At 37.2% G+C, this 17,310-nt stretch overlaps 1 long non-coding RNA gene across 1 annotated transcript; it reads left to right on the forward strand.

Moving 5' to 3' along the window:
- Window positions 1-14,851: 14,851 nt before the first annotated feature.
- LOC145327841 (uncharacterized) lies at window positions 14,852-16,390 on the forward strand. The gene is made up of 2 exons (XR_013882258.1): window positions 14,852-14,911; window positions 16,317-16,390. It is a non-coding gene; the product is annotated as an uncharacterized LOC145327841 (long non-coding RNA).
- Window positions 16,391-17,310: the final 920 nt, after the last annotated feature.

The raw sequence follows: 17,310 nt of genomic DNA on the forward strand, positions 1-17,310 counted from the left end.
GCATGTAGCTGGACTCTCCCTGCAGGCTGGTGGCGCTGGCTGGCTTGTAGCTGGGCTCTCCCTGCAAGCTGGTGGCGCTGGCTGGCTGGGGGTGACGGGTGTCACCCCTTCCTCTGGGACCGCTGGCTCGTTCCAGGACTCAGGTCTCTCGGTGGCGGCGACGGTTGTCGCCCCAGACATCAGGTTGGAGGCTGGCTCGTTCCAGGATCCAGGTATCTCGGTGGCGGCGACGGTTGTCGCCCCAGGCACACGGTGGGAGGCGCTGGATAGCACCCCCCCATCATCCCAGGTGGCGACGCCGGGTGGCGTCCCATACATCGATGCAGAGGTGCTGGCTAGCACCTCCTGCCTCTCTCGTTCAGCGACTGCCAGGGCCTCCCCATACACCGTCTCAGGGACGCTGGGCAGCGCCCCTCCACTCTTGCTGGGTAGGCTCAGTCGGGCAGGTTCCATCATGTTGAGGCTGAAAGGCTGGGGCCTCAGCACCTCTGGCTCGGCTATGTTGTTGGGCTGTATCAGCTCTGGCCCCAGATGGTTAAGACTGAAGCCTAGGCCAACCCGGTTGGGTTCAGCCGCGCCGCCCAGTACGTTGATCCTAGCTGGGACAGTCCCGAACTGCGGCATCCCATCGGCTCGGTCCGCAGCTCTGGAGGCGGCTGCTTGCGGTGGTGGTGCTGGGGGCGCGCTCCCTTCCATATGGGCCACTCTGCTGGGCTTCCCTGGAGGGGCACCTTTGTCGGCGGTGCGCCTGCGGCTGGCTACCTGGGCCCAGTCAGCTCTACACCCGGCCGCCGTGTGGCCGTCATAGTGGCAACGCTCACACTTGGCAGAACGGTCACGGCGTGGCTGGGTGCGCCTCTCCTCTAGGCTAACTTCCACAGGCGTTGGACAGTCTCGAGCTCGGTGGCCTCTCCCCTGGCAGCGGTAGCAGCGGCCTGGAACCTTGTCATCTGGAGCGACCTTCCCCATCTGGTGGAGACCCGGAGCCAAGGAGCCAATCTCCATTGGCTCCGACTCGTCATATTGGGGCAACTGGATGCAGGCAGATCCAGTCAGCCCGTCGGTCGAGTCCACTAAGCACACACCTTCCTTCAGCTGCTTAGTAACCATGGTCACGGTGAACATGGCCTTGCGAGTGTACTCAGGTACACTCGCAATTTCATGGTTCATCATGAGGCGTTTTACATTGGCGTTACGAATTCCACGGTTTAATTCGTCCACCAACAATTCAAGATCCTCATGATTGTAGGCGTCCCTATACAAGGCGCACTTTGTTGATATGTACGCCTGTATAGGTTCTGTCGAGTGTTGCTTGTAGTCCCTAAACGCTTGTTTAAGCGTTTGGGACTCAAAAGCAGGGCGAAATAACAATTCACACTCGGTCTTGACCTGCTCGTAGGTCAAGGCTTGGCCTGCCTCGCCAAACAGATGGGACGCCATTTCCGCCGCTTGCCCTACCAATGACAGTAGTAGGGCGTTGCGGCGGTTGAGGGAATCATGAGGTGGCACGCGGTAAGCCGCCCATGACATCTCCAGTCGGCGGATATGTGCCGACCAGGACTGCTTGGGCGGCCCTCTATACTCCGGCAGATTGCTCAGCATCAGCTTGCGGTACTCGGCTGGGGCCGGCTGAGGGTCATCCTGGAGCCATCCTGGGGCTTGGTCACCTCCTGGGACTTGATGCTGGTCCATTAGGTCAACGGTGAAACGGCGGGCACAGAGTTATACAGGACTACAATGAATGGGTTGTCACTTGAGGCTTCCTAGCCTAACAGCCAACACTGTTTGTATCACTAGGTTGGGAGTTTTAATTGCAAAGATATAACTTAGCTGTACTTATCAATAGTTAGGTGTTGAGGTAGATAGATGTTGAGGGTCTGAACTGCTGTCAGGAACTGATTGGGTTTTCCCTTATCACACTAGAGCTAGGAGGAAAGAAACTTGCAATTCTTTATTTGCCAAAAATACCCCTGTTAGATGCTATGGAGTAGCTCTGCTCTGGTGTGAAAGTGTGGGTGTGTGTGTGTGTGTGTGTGCGTGGAATCTTCTGTCCTTGTAACGCGCGTTCGCGCCGTCAAATCCGCGCACACGGGGAAAACGCGCTCTCACCCCTCAGCTCGCTCCCTCATTGGTCCGCTTCGTCCGTTGGATTTATGATGTTTCCCGCACTTTGTTGCGCTACCCGTGAATGGCGCTCTGTATATCCGATCGCTAGCTCCACACTACAGACGGACTTAGCCTAGTGTGGGTAGGAAGGGGGAAGCGCGTGAGGGGACGGGGGTAACTCCGTCCGTTCCCACTGTGAGGGAGGGGGTAACTGTGTGCTGGTGTAATGGGGCCTCTGCTTCTTAATCTTAGGCTTATCTGTTATATAACCCTGATTGTATTTGTCTTCAAATGGAGAGGGGCCCCCTCCCCTTCCCTTGGAATAAGGGGTGTATTTGTTATTGTGCTGTGGGCTTGAGATTGTTTTGATTATATTACATCTAACTTTTATTGCTGTCCTTATCACAATTGCATAACAGATTTGTTGACCAACTCTGTTCTATTTTTAGCTGTTATCACAATAAACAGTAATCCAAGCCTGTTCTATTCTTAGATTTATCACAACACAACAATTTGTTTGCCAAGCTTTGCTCATAAGTCTATTGTTTGGTCATCACATTAGGGTGGTAATCCCTGCAAATGTGATATAATATCTGTCTTCTAGATGGGTGGCTGCGTTGTAGCTTCTCAGGATACTCGGGGTTGACGTAGTTTTTCTCTGTTCTGATGCACTACACCCGTATGTTAGCTCGCAGCTTGCAGCTATGTGGCATGTTTCAGCCTATCGGCGGCAGGGAATGTCCCGTCCTGCTAGCGCCACTGGTTCGGATCCTGCTATTTCTTGCAGTAAAGTTGGCCTATTTTCAGCCGTCTACACGTATTTGGCTTGTTTCAGCCGGTCCGCAGGCCTGTTTCAGCCCTTTTGGCGCTCAATTCTCCGTTAGATATCAGCGCTGCTCGCGGTTATTCGTCAGATTTCGCTGTTTTGCTTCCACAACTGCCGGATGCAGAGTTAAACTTTGCTGTCCAGGGTGGGTAATTCAGGTTGCTTGCGTCAGTTTTGCCAGATTCACTGCTGGGAGTACCTTAGCCTCAGATGCGCGTCTGCTCTACACTTGTGGTTCGCCGTAATCTCACACAGCTGTCACCAAAGTTGTGGTATCCGCCGAGGATCAATGGCAGACACCGGAGTTCAATTAGATTACGGCAGTGTGACAGACGTGGACACCTTACTATAGAGAAGCTACGCTTCTCTAGCTTTCACTAGATAATGATCAACATCTACTTTCAGTTGTCACTTTATTGAAGGGTTAAGAGATACTGCAGTTATATACAACAAACAATAATTACATGGATAGGAATAAATAATCATAACATAAAAGCATAAATAATACATATACAATGGTCAGTTTGGGCAATAATGATTCCCCCATCCCTGGAAAGGGTGGGGGAGAATTAAGAATACAGTTAACCATAATAAACATGACAGATTCAAATCATTAATTCTAAGCGTAGGGAGGGGGTCACTAGACCCCTTCCCCAGGACTCGGGGGAGGGCCATTGACCCTCCACCGAACCCCAGATCAGGGGTGCCATAGACATGGCTCACGGTTGCCGAATACCACAATATCGCACACCTTTATATTAACAAAAAAATCTAAATCATCTAAAAAAGGTGGTTGAAAGCAAAACAAGGATGACAACATCTATAAAAGCGAAGCACTGAAACGGTAGGACATTCGGACATTAACACTTGTATAGTGTCAGAACTGAAAAATCAGAATATAAATATTATAAGATTAAAACCAGTTTTGTAACCCCGAGATGCCGAAGGCACGGGCTAAAAAAACTGGTTTAATCTTATGATTGTACATTTTTATATTCGTAGAAAACTGGTTGTAATACGATGATAGACATATTTTTTTCGTTTGGATGAGAACCGGTTCTAATCCACCGGTTTCGAATGAATAAGATAAAAACTGTGATGCGATAGCCAATAGCTATAAATAACTCTATATTGCATTTTACAACTTATTTTGTAATTTTACGTTAACAGATATTTAAAAATATTATAAATTTGCACATTTTACCCTGAAAATTGACCTTTCTTGCATTGTTATTTACCATTTACTGACGTAGGTAAATTAAGCAAGGTTGCTAAGAGTCTATTACTATGCGCAGATATAGTGGATTTATTATTACGTGCATCTTAATAATGTACTCAAATAAGGTGAAACACAGGCTGGCTTAAGTAACAATACCTCCATCCATCCCCTGTACCCATCCCAACCCTTCTTACTGGATGAACAAGCTGACTAATGAATTATGTCCATGTTTTTTCCTCTGTTCATCCACGTATATTCGATATCCATTGCAATGAAATTTTCAAAAACTCAAGTTAGCTGCATAATTGATAGTAAATGAACAGTAGAATGAATATATAATATCAATCTATGGAATATCAATAAAGTGGAACGATGTCTTTCCGTCTGTCTGTCCGGATGAAGCATAATATCTCGCTAGCAACCGCAGGACCGATTGGACTCTACTCTTCAGGAAATATACCTGGTTTTATTTTCTATGGGGTAGCACACTCACTTGCCAAAAGAGATTGGGACGGTAATGTATTTTCTTCAACAATTGAATTTAAATGAGTTATTTAAGCAAACGCTAACGCTAACGCTCGATCATTTAATACCTTGGGATTTAAATATCCATTTATGCTAAATTTTGTTTGCTTAAATAACATTCTATTGCAACAAAAAAGGTGATGCTAGCAAATAATTTCTTGAAAAAATCATAAAACGTTTTTTCATTTAATTTTCATTTTTTTCACTGTTGTGTTTTTATTTGACATTAAAAATAAAAATCATAAAAAATCTTCCAAATCAAAGAGAAAAAATCTTTGAATTATTGGTCAATTTAAGTTCAAAGATTTTTTTATTGTAAAAAGTTATTTTTTAAAAAATATTTTAGAAAAAAAATCTTCTAACAAAAAAAATTTTCATAATCCAAGATGGCGTCAATACATGTAAAATAATATTTTCAAAACAAAAAATTAAAACTTGAATATCTTTTTCCACAGATTGAATTTCAAAAATCGGTCTGACAGTTTTTCCAAAGTCAGTATGATCTATCGAATGAAAAAGGTTTGAAACTGATAGAACATTTCTTTATACTAAAACATATTTTTTCTACCATGTTTTCCCACACTTCCAAAAAATGAAATTCAATCAAAATTAAATGGTTCTCACATTAAAAAAATTTTCTCACGGATCCAAAAAATGAATTTAAATGAAAATCATAATAAATCAAAATAAATGGTTCCCACATTCTAAAAATTTTCCCACGCTTGACATTCTTGAAAAATGCTAAATAAATGGACATTCCATTGCAAAAAACGCGATCTTTGGTTTGTTTAAATGTCCATTTATTTAGCATTTTTCAAGAATGTCAAGCGTGGGAAATTTTTTAGAATGTGGGAACCATTTATTTTGATTTAAATGGTACATATGATTTTCATTTAAATTCATTTTTTGGACCCATGAGAAAATTTTTTTAACGTGAGAACCATTTAATTTTCATTGAATTTCATTTTTTGGAAGTGTGGGAAAAAACGGGAGAAAAAATATGTTTGAGTATAAAGAAATGTTCTATCAGTTTCAAACCTTTTTCATTCGATAGATCATACTGACTTTGGAAAAACTGTCAGACCGATTTTTGAAATTCAATCTGTGAAAAAAGATATTCAAGTTTTAATTTTTTGTTTTGAAAATATTATTTTACATGTATTGACGCCATCTTGGATTATGATAATTTTTTTTTGTTAGAAGATTTTTTTTCTAAAATATTTTTTAAAAATTTACTTTTTACAATAAAAAAAATCTTTGAACTTAAATTGACCAATAATTCAAAGATTTTTTCTCTTTGATTTGGAAGATTTTTTATGATTTTTATTTTTAATGTCAAATAAAAACACAACAGTGAAAAAAATGAAAATTAAATGAAAAAACGTTTTATGATTTTATTCAAGAAATTATTTGCTAACATCACCTTTTTGTTGCAATAGAATGTTATTTAAGCAAACAAAATTTAGCATAAATGGATATTTAAATCCCTCGGTATTAAATGATGAGCTAACGCTCGATCATTTAATACCTTGGGATTTAAATATCCATTTATGCTAAATTTTGTTTGCTTAAATAACTCATTTAAACAAACCAAAGATCGCGTTTTTTGCAATGGAATGAGTATTCTTACCCCCCCCCCCTTCCCTCCTGGGACATAGCCTCTACAGAGACGGGTAATATGATTAATTATTAACATTCAAAGAGTTTGGGAAATTTACACTTGTAGAAATGCTTCGCATAAAAAAATACAAAAAAATATTGCAAAAATTATATCTGCTTCTTGCATATTAACATAATACAATTTTCCATGGTTTGATTGGTGATTTTAAAGAATAAAAAATATATTTAAACTGATTAATCCTTATAAAAAAGTAAGAGAATGTCTATGTGTGTGTGTGTGTATTTGTGTCTTGTATCGAACGGTATCGTTAACCGCTGAACTGATATGGTTATCTTTGCAATATAGATTCTCCTAAGTCCATAAATATATTCTATATCTATAGGGGTGAAATTTCCCAGTCCCCATGCCCCCCCCCCCCTAATCACGTGGTTCTATTGCCCTCTAGGGGCGTAGCTGAAATTAATAAGTAATATCTTTTTTTTTGCATTTGCTTAGGGAGTTTTATAAAAGAAAAAAATATTTAGCGTTTTCAGCAAATTATGTCTCAAAAACCTGCTCTTCTATAGCAAATGATTTCAAAATTATTTCTAGACCAACATAAAATTCCAAGATTATTGTTTTGGCTGATTGAATTTAAATGCAGCTATCTGCCAAACGGCTGGCAACACAGTCAGTGTTCACACATCTGTAGAACAGGAATTAAAAGTTAAAAATTTAAAAAGGTTTGGTGTTTTTTTTTCTTAAAATTTTTTTTTGTGGTAAGTTGTAAATTAATTGTTTGTTAAGGACAGTAAACCCGCGACTGTGGCTCAACACGTAGCGCATCCGCTCGTTGTCGGGAAGGTGAAAGGTTCGAATCTCGGTCCGACACCGCGTCATAACTACAGACGTTAAAAATGGTTCCTACTGCTGCTATGTCAGGTGCGCGAAATAAATAGTAAGAGTAGGGGGAATGCCTTGGCCCAAAACAGGCGCAACTCACTACCATGCACAGTTAGGACTTCTCAGACAAAGGTCGTGCAATCAAAGGGTTGGTTGTCTGATGGGCATATGGACGCTTTACACCGCAATCATAGGGCTTAGGGCTGACAACCCTATCCCATATCCATAAAAAAAAGCCACATTGTTACAGAAACACTGACAAATTGTCAGCGGCCTATGCTCCCCCTGTGGAGTGAAAAGGGCTTGTTACTGTTTTAAGGACAGTATTACTTATAAGCTATAAAATTATTTCATTAAAAACCTGAGAAATTTTTCTTCTTTTATATTTATTAAGAAATATCGCTAATTAAGATATTTATGAAAAAGATTTTTTTTATATTCTTATGTTAAGAAATTAATTATTATAATTTTGAAAACTTAAAGCAATATATTATTGAATTACGACTAATAATAATCCAATCTATTTTTGGTGAAATTGTTATTTTGTTGATTATTGTGATGAAGTAGGTAGGTACATTGTAATTTTCTACTGGAAGGGAATAAAACCTTATGGTAGCCAAAATAGAGGTAAACTAGAAAATCTTATACTTTATTAAAAACTTTGGATCTACTGCAGTTCACGGTAAAATATTGCTGGTAACGAACATTGCCAAAAATCTATGAAATTTAAAGGCTGCTAGCTGCCAAACTGCTGAACGTACAGATCATACCCACACACCATTTTAATCGGTATAAGAAGGCCTACAAATAATCTGGAATAGCCAAGATCCAATGATGCACAGGGAAAGCTTCACTGAAGAAAAAAGAAGTAAAATAGGCCTTTTTCGCGCATTTCTCTGCACTGCGAGATAATTATGCATTATTGATTTATGGCTATTCCAGATTATTTGTAGGCCTTCTTATGCCGCTTAAAACAGTGTGCGGGCATGATCTGTACGTTCAGCCGTTTGACAGCTAACAGCCTTTAAAATTCATAGATTTTTGGAAATATTGCTTACCAGCAATATTTTTATACCGTGAACTGCAGTAGATCCAAAACTTTAATCCTTATAATAAAGTAAGGGGATGTGTGTTTGTCTGTGTGTCTGTCTGTCTGATTGTCTGTACCGAAGGATCTCACTATCTGCTGAACTGATCGGGTTCTCCTTAACAGGGTAGCTTCTCATAGGTCCCGGGAAGGTTTAAAACTATTTTGGGGGGAGGGTACCACCACCCTCCTAAGAGAAATCAGAAAAAAATCAAATTTTTATTTTACAAAGAGACTTGAACGCAACGTAGAAATGTTACGTATTATTTAAAAAAAAACTTTAAAGTGCAACTAGAGGCCTCTAGGGGCGTAGCCGCTAGTAACAAAATAAACTATTTCACATACTACACTGCATATGTATCGGACAAACCTAAAATGAAGAATGGCTACGCTCCTATGACTTAATGATTCTATTGTAAACAGTGCAGTGTCTAATGTTAAATTTAATTGATTTGAATGTGGCAGAGACTTTGATTTGTGATTCAAAATGCTTAAAGGGAAGGAATCTGTCGTTTTTATACTTAACCCGCACTAACACTGTAAATATAGAAGTAATTATGTTCTTTGAAACCTTCCCCTGAAATATAAATGGGAGAAGGATCTATTTTTAGCCAATGTAACCTATCCTAATTGTGTAAATATATGTATCTTTAATTTAGTATTGTTATAACCTTAGCTCATTAAACTAGCATTGCTTTGGGTTAAAAGTAAAGCTTCCCTATAAATTGGAAATACATATCATGATGTAAAATTATTAGGGTGGTTATTTTCGCGAATAATGATAATAAAAATACTCAAAACTAATTTGTCTATTGTTTACATCTAATTTCGTGATTTTCAGACTTGATGTTTTTATCAGAAAAATTGGCCAAAATATCCTCTCTCTCTCTCTTTCTCCCTTTTTGTTTTAGGTTTGGACAGGGAACTAAAGGTATAAGACAATGGCCGATAAATTGATTTATATCCTATATAGATATTGATACAAAAAAAACATATTGTAGATTACAATTAGTAGTTGAAACGTTTGGACACTCAACTTAATGAACTTATTAAATAAAATTCAATAAAGTTCCCAAAAATGTAAAGCCAACGAATAATAAAACTTAATCATAATACTTTGAGGACTAGTGTAATAAACAACCAAATGTCCCTTCCCTGGGATTGGAAAATTTCTTCCTTGTTGGTTTCTAAAAGGCGGGGGGGGGGGGAATCGATCCCAAAGCATAAATTTCAACTAGAATACACTAAAAGTTGCTAAATTAGTTTGGATGCTCGCAAAAAGTTTCTGCAAATTCTTTTTACTTTTTGCGCTAAATTTCTTCTTGTTTCAAAGAGAACAAGAATGATAACATCCATAAAAAATGAACCTCCATAATTGGACGGTAGGAAACACAAACAATAATATTTGTAGAGTGTCGGAACGTATTAAGTAGAATATTGATATATAAGTCTTAACAAAAATTTACATACATTTGTTGCAAAATTGTTTAAATACAGGATACTATTGTGTTTATGGACATACTTACTTTTTAGAACATGATTAATGGATTATAGAGGTGCTTTGTTTATAATTTTGATCCTTGTTGTACTATGAATCATTATTCAAAAACATAGGATAATTAAATCAAAAAAGTAAAAATCAGCATATTTTAGATAGACGTACGGACTTTCTGGTAACAGTTATAGTTAAAAGTTTTAAGAATTACTTCGTAGACAAACTTTGACTTGACCATCTAGGGGCTTTGTACTCGAAGTGGCAGAGAAGGGCTAAAAAAATAGCTGAAAACCACCCCAAGACTTAAATCTGAAATAAAATAGTCTAAAACCATCAAATGTTCAATGTGAATCTTACCTAAAATTAAGAACCCAATGGATTCTGTAGTTATTAAGATCTTAAGCTTTTGACAAAAAAACCCTTACTATTTTATATAATAGGTACGTGTCTGACTTTGCCTTTTTCAGTTTATCAGAATTTAAGATGTCCATCAAAAATCACTAAAATTCTTCATTGATTTTATAATTTGGGGTTGCAATTTTGCTTTGAAAAGTGAAGCTTTTCTACAATTATAGGGTTGGTAAGACCGTCCGCATTTCGTCCGTCCGTAACGGATAGCTCTCATAGTTAATTGAGGTATGTTTGAATTGTCCCATTGATTTCAAACTTGGCACGGTGCTGATTCCTGTGGTAGTTAGGTAAACTTTTGAAAGCGTAGTTACTCGTTAATCGTTACCAGAATGTCTGACGGACCATTTAAAACATATTGATTTTTATCCAAATTCCCTGAATATAAAACCATAAACTTGCCAAGAGCCATTATAATGAATAGCTACCCTGGCCATTAATATTCCCATTAAAGCAGCCGTTTCGAAGATCTTAAATATATCTTGGGCGTTCATCTTATTTCAAGTTTGGTTAAAAATAAAATGGGAGGAGTTTGTTATAAATAATGGTCTGATTTTGTTAATATTTTATTCTGCTTAAAAACACAAAAAGACAGAATCTACAATTCCATAAAGGTGATTTCCAAGAAACAATTATCAATTCTGTTATCGACTTTACCATAGTACTCAAATTTTCTTTTCACCAGCTAATTCTAGAATATTTTGGCCTCAGAAAAAAATTAGTTTCTTCAATATTCTTTTAATGTGAAGTAGTAAGGTTTTTAAAGTTTGTCTGTTAAAATGTCTTAAACCACTGAACCGATTGAGTTCTCCATTTTGGGTGAGCTTCATCCATAAGACCACGATATTTTGGCTATTTTATTTCTGAATGGTTTTAAGCAGGGATTTTTTTTTGCTTTTTCTACCTCCCCCCCCACCCTGATGAAGGACGATGCCAAAAGCTATAAATAAAACAAAATATTATATTTTTTTTGTAGTATATGAGCATTTGCAAATATGACTAAGTCGGCCCTTCTTTCAATTTTAGTTTAGTTGAAGAAAAAGTAAAAAAGAGTTTTCACCTAGGACTAATTTTTTTATTCTGTGTTACACACAAACGCACACATATTGATGGACAGATAGACACACAAACGATCATCCTGTTTCCTTTATTTATGGATATCCTTGTATAAAGTAACAGTATGTGTGTTTGTCTGTGTGTCTGTCTGTTTGCTTGTACCGAAGGATCTCGCTAACTGCTGAACCGATCGGGTTCTCCTTTAAGGGTAGCTTCTATTAGATCCCGGGAAGGTTTGTAACTATTTTGGGGGTACCATGGTCCATCAATCTCCCAATAGAAATCAAAAAAAAAATCCAAAAAAAAATTTACGTAGAGACTTGAACGCAACATAGATAATGATATGTTACGTATTATTTCAAAAACATTTCAAATGCCACTAGAGGCCTCTAGGGGCGTACCCGGTAGTAATAAAATAAGATTCAGCACAACAAATTCTATATAAAAATTATCTCTTATTGAAGCCGGAAAAATCACATTTTCCTTAAATTATTACGGTTAGAAATACACATTTGGAATTGTGAAGTAGCATCGCTCTTTACAATTATATAATTCTTCTTATCTATATGAAATTAAAATCCTTATCTCGAAAAGTCATAAAGTTTGCGGGACTTTGGTTTACTAACAGCCGAACAAAATACAGACAATATCCGAGTTCCTTTTAAAAATTATATCTTTTCGTTACAAACCGCTAAGAGTGACATGAATGACTACTTTCAAGCTACTTTCTGTAAAATAGGAGCTTTTTGGCTTTCAATTTTAACGTTTTATCCCTCCAATCCCCAAAAATCCCTTCTGGCGTTCTCAAATGCTTACAAGGATATGGGAAAAGGTTAATTTGTACAACCTAATCACTATTTAATAAAAGTCCACTAAAAAAAGAAGCTAAAATATGAGATAACTTTTTTATTTAACTTTTATGCTACCTCGAATCCCATTCGCCATAAATTAACACCTAATTTTTTTGGCGATAAACATTGGAAAATCGGCCTTTCAAGCAAAAGGTAGCATGCGAGTTTGCCTTCGATATCGTAGCAGAGTAGCATAAATTAGCGAGAGATCATACCATTAAAGGCTTAATTTAATAAAGAGTAAGATATGTATCTCTCTCTCTCTCTCTCTTTCTCTCTCTTTCTCTCTTTTGATTTATGCTACTCTGCTACGATATCGTTGGCGAACTGGCATGCTACCTTTTGCTTGAAAGGCCGATTGTCCAACGTTTATCGCCAAAAAATTAGGTGCTAATGCATACGCTACCATTTGAGATATCGAACAACGTACCATGCTACCTTTTTTTAAAGTTTCACTGGGTCTGAGGAGAGACCAATAAAAATAAGCCCAGTTCACAAAAGCATTTTAGAGGTCGACCAAATTTTTCAGTAGGTCAACCGATTTTAGTACAACTGAAATATAACCCAACCTAAACAAATTCCTATTTTTTGCTTCAATTGCTAAGTTTTTATACACAAAAATAATTAGAGATTGTAATAGTGACCCCATATTATAGATTTACAAGCCTAATTACATTGTTCGGCGAAAAAAAAGTTACTCTATACCAAGTCTCATTTTCCCAATATTTTTAAAATCATTTTATTATCTTTCTATCCCTGATTATAATCGAGCCAAACCATATCAATAGTTGAAGTTTATTAAAAAGTTATTAAAAAGCTGTCTTTTAAAAACTTATAATATTTTTTGTAATTTTATTTTTAAGTAAAAAACAATTTAATCAATTATTTTTTTTGATTTTTTGAAGAAAAAAAAATATATATTTAGCTAGCTACTCATTGGTATGTATTTTTTTAATAAAAATCTAGAATTATAAACAAACTGAAACAAGGAATAATCAGCTGATGTGATTTACGTACGAAAATTCTAAATAGCTTAAAGTTAAAATTATACACCTATCCTTATAATAAAGTAACGGGATGTTTTTTGTCTGTCTGTACCAAAGTATATTGTTAACTGCTGAACCTATATGGCATAGGCGTCCAAGGGGGGGGGGTAATGGGCCATTTGGCACCCCCAAAATTTTTTGAACAATACCCCCCCCAAAAAAAAATTACCCCTAGCTTGGGGGTGCCGTAGGCACCCCCAACGATTTTGGGGAGGGGTATTTACCCCCCCCAAAATAAATGTTCTTTAAAAAAAAATTTTGGGGGGGGTATTTACCCCCCCCCCAAATTGAATGTTCTTAAAAAAAAAATTTTACTGAAAATTTTTTTTTGGGGGGGGGATCTATGATGTAATTGTAAAGCACTGAAGATTCCATAAAATAGATACCTAACTAAATTAAATATTTCATTAAATAATGAAAAAGAATTTCTATAGGCGATTTCTTTTGGGAGGATGTCAGGGTGTCTCAAAACTAGTTATAAAACTTACCAGGACCTATAAGACGCTTCACTTTAAAGTATAATCATATTGGTTCATTGGTTAGTGAGTTAATTATTGTATTTTTATGTTCTAAAGAATGAGATACTACTATATATTTGAATAGTAATGGCGCCCTTAGCATCTAAGAACTCGTGTTTTCTAAAGGGTAAAAAGGGAGGAGAAAAATAGCCTAAAACCACTCAAAGGATTGACCTATAATAGTGTGGAACCATCATGGGATCTATGTGAAGCTTTCCTAAAAAGGAGAACTCAGTATTAAAAGTAATGAAATCTGAAGCTATAGTCAAATAAACCTTACTTACTACTTTATGTTATAGGATAGTACTTATTAACTTAATAGATTAGGTAGGTGATTTTTTTACATAATTAAATTACCCCCCCCAAAAATTTTACCCCCCGGGGTAAATTAGTTTGGGGGGGGTAATTACCCCCCCCAACAGATTTGGGGGGAGTATTTACCCCCCCCAACAGACTTTAGGGTGGGTAATTACCCCCCCCAATCAAATTTTACCCCCGGGGTAAAAATTTTGGGGGGGGTAAAAAAAAAATTTCGGCGCGCTTCGCGCGCCATTTTACCCCCCCCAAACACGAATTCCCCCCCCCCCCTAAAATTTTTTACCCCCCCCAAAAAAAAAAGCTTGGACGCCCCTGCTATATGGTTCTCCTTTACAGAGTAAATTTTCATAGGTCCTAGTGAGTTTTTGGGGGGAGGGTAGCACCACAAATAGGAAGTTATTTATTAACTTTTATTTTACAAGTTGAAAAAGGGGATCATGGAAGGAAAACAAAGTAGTGGGTTTCGTCGTATTTTTACAGTAGCATTTCTTCTATTTCTAGCCCCTGCGGGGCAATCATTAACATTTTCCTAACTTAACCTAAAATAACTTTTTTAACATCAAATTTTTATTATCCTTTTGTTTTTATTTATTTGGAATACTGATTCCTTGGACAACAAAGTACAAAGTTAATTATAAGAGAAGCATCTGCATAAAAAAGTCCTGAAAATGTAAGTAGGTACTTGAATAGTATGTACATTTATATTCTGTTTTTATAGTTGTAACACTCGACAATTATTAATGTTCGTTTGTCCTATTGTTTAAGAGCATAGCTTTTATGAATGTTATCCTTGTTATCGTGTAGTTTTTAGAAAAAGAGGTCCACTAGATATCTTTTTCCATTGCATGTACGTCAAATAAGCTTGAACATTATATTAATATTCCGTTTTAAATTTCAGAGGTTAAAAAATGATTTTTAATAAGCCGCTCACTTCTCTCTTTGATTTATAAAAGGTAATATTTTTATAATCCTCGACTGTGGCATAACACGCATCAGCTCGTTTTTTGGCAAGGTGATAGGTTCGAATTTCAGCCCCACACTGCATCATACTTCAAGACGTTAAAAATTGTTCCCATTGCTGCCGTGTCAGGTGTGTGACATAAGTAGTTAGATAAGAGGGGAAGGCCTTGGCCCGAAACAGGTGCAACTCACTACCATGCTTAATTAGTACTTAGAGACATATATGTAGTGACGTGCACAGTGTTATGCCAGGAGAATTGGCAAAGGAGGGGGTAGTGGACTCTTCATTTTCAATTTTTGTTTTTAAAAGAAAAAATTTTTTAGGGGGGTGGGGAGGATAAATTTCTATTGGGAGGGTGGAGAAATCATTCCTCAAAATAGTTAAAAACCTTCCCTGGATCAATTAGGAATCCTAACAGTAAAGGAGATCCATATAAATAGGTTTAATGGTAAGTGCTATGGACAAAAAAAGTTTTCTTCTTTATATCCTATCTTCCTATTATATAAGGTGATACGATTTTTTTGTATGAAGCATATAAAGATTTAAGTAACTACTGAACCGATTGGGTTCTATTTTATGTAACCTTCTCATAGGTACTGTTTTAGTTTTTAGGCTATGTTAATTTCCGATTTTACATCCGCCCCCCCCCCCCCTTTACAGAACAACTATTTTGGCGTTATCCTCTTAGAAATTTTTTTTTCAATTTTTACCCCCCCTCCCCCTCCCCCCCCCCCCGACTACCGACGAACAACTATTTTAGGTTAGGTTAGGTTTTAGGCTAGGGAGCCGAGCGCTGCGGCTAGGCAGGCAAGGGGGCCGAGCGCTGCGGCTAGGCAGGCAAGGGGGCCGAGCGCTGCGGCTAGGCAGGCTAGGGAGCCGAGCGCTGCGGCCAGAGTTCATAGTTCGCTGTCTGGGGGGGGGGGGGGGGTGGTTACTCAAATTTTCAATATTGAAAAAAAAATTTCTAAGAGGATAATACCACCAGTTTAGGTTAGGTTAGGTTTTATGCTAGGGAGCCGATCGCTGCGCCCAGAGTTCATAGTTCTGTCGGGGGGTGGGGGGGGGGGGGGGTATAAAAAATTTCAAAATTGAAAAAATATTTCTAAGAGGATATTACCACCATTTCTGCCTTTTTGAATACAGAGCCCTTAGATGAGTATTTTATAAAGCAGTAGGATTTCTTTTGCAGTGTAGCTTCCTATAGGTCCAGGGAAGTGCTCTTTGAGGCGTCTATGAGTGTATCCGCTTGTAATAGGTTATAATCATTTATAAAAGGTGTAGTTGCTTTTATTTTCTTTAGCTTCTCTTGTAAAAAGTCACAATGTGAAAATGGATAGACAGACAGACATTTCGAATTATAGAGTAACTTTGCAACTAAAAAGTATTTACTATTTTAGAGGTTGCGTTTAGCCAAGGAGGAAATCAACCCAACGAGATGAAATTCAATGTTATTTGCAGCACACAAGAAAAATCTTCGACGTGTAGTAATAAATATAATAAGAATGTGTGTGTGTTTTAGCATTTTTTCCTTACCAAACCAATGAAAATATTTTGATACCGCTTTCTTTTAAAAATTAAATAATCTGGCCTAGCACACATCCCTCTTATAATTAATACTATATATTTCAAAATATTATTTTCTAATGATTATTAATACCATATTCATGTGATATTTAGAAAAGAAATTTATTTGATTGGTAGAAAACCTACTCTAAATTGAAATGTCCGTCTAACTAAGTGTTTTGATCTAATTTGTATTTTTTTCGGATAAAATTATTTGTGTCCATAAATGAAAGGACAAGTATCTTTACTTTCTATGTTTTAGCAAGAACTTAAGTTACGGTTTCTCTAAACTTAAAGGCTGTTTAATTGTAGATAAAGACTCATGTAGCTCAATTTCATCATTAAATATGCTTCTGAATTTATTCCAGATGATTCATCAGATTTATTAGCATTCATTCTAAATCTTAATTTGTTATTCTGTTTGTTTTTTAGCCATCTTTTTATTTTTGTGTGGGATGTTGTCAACCATGTTTTATTATTAATACATTCTATTTTATTGTAAATCAACTTTCACAAGCTTTATATTTGACAATCTAAATCAACAGCTTGGATTCTGTCATAGAACTATCCTGTATGTTAACTTATTTAAACTGTTTTTAAACTATTTTTGAATGGGGGGTCAAAAATATACTAGGACACATATAGAATCAGACTGCAGAGCCCAAATTTGAATTAAGTCCCCAATAAACTTTTTTTGGGGGATTTAAAAATTAATTTTTACTGTTGCTCTGGTTATTTTTACCAGATCAAAAGGCCTTTTTTTACTTCGTGTAATATTGTAACTTAGTGAACAATTTTATATAATTCACTTTATACTGATACAATAAA

Source organism: Acartia tonsa, chromosome 9, assembly GCF_053477335.1.
Source record: "Acartia tonsa isolate MP-2025a chromosome 9, ASM5347733v1, whole genome shotgun sequence".
Classification (NCBI taxonomy): Eukaryota; Metazoa; Arthropoda; class Copepoda; order Calanoida; family Acartiidae; genus Acartia; species Acartia tonsa.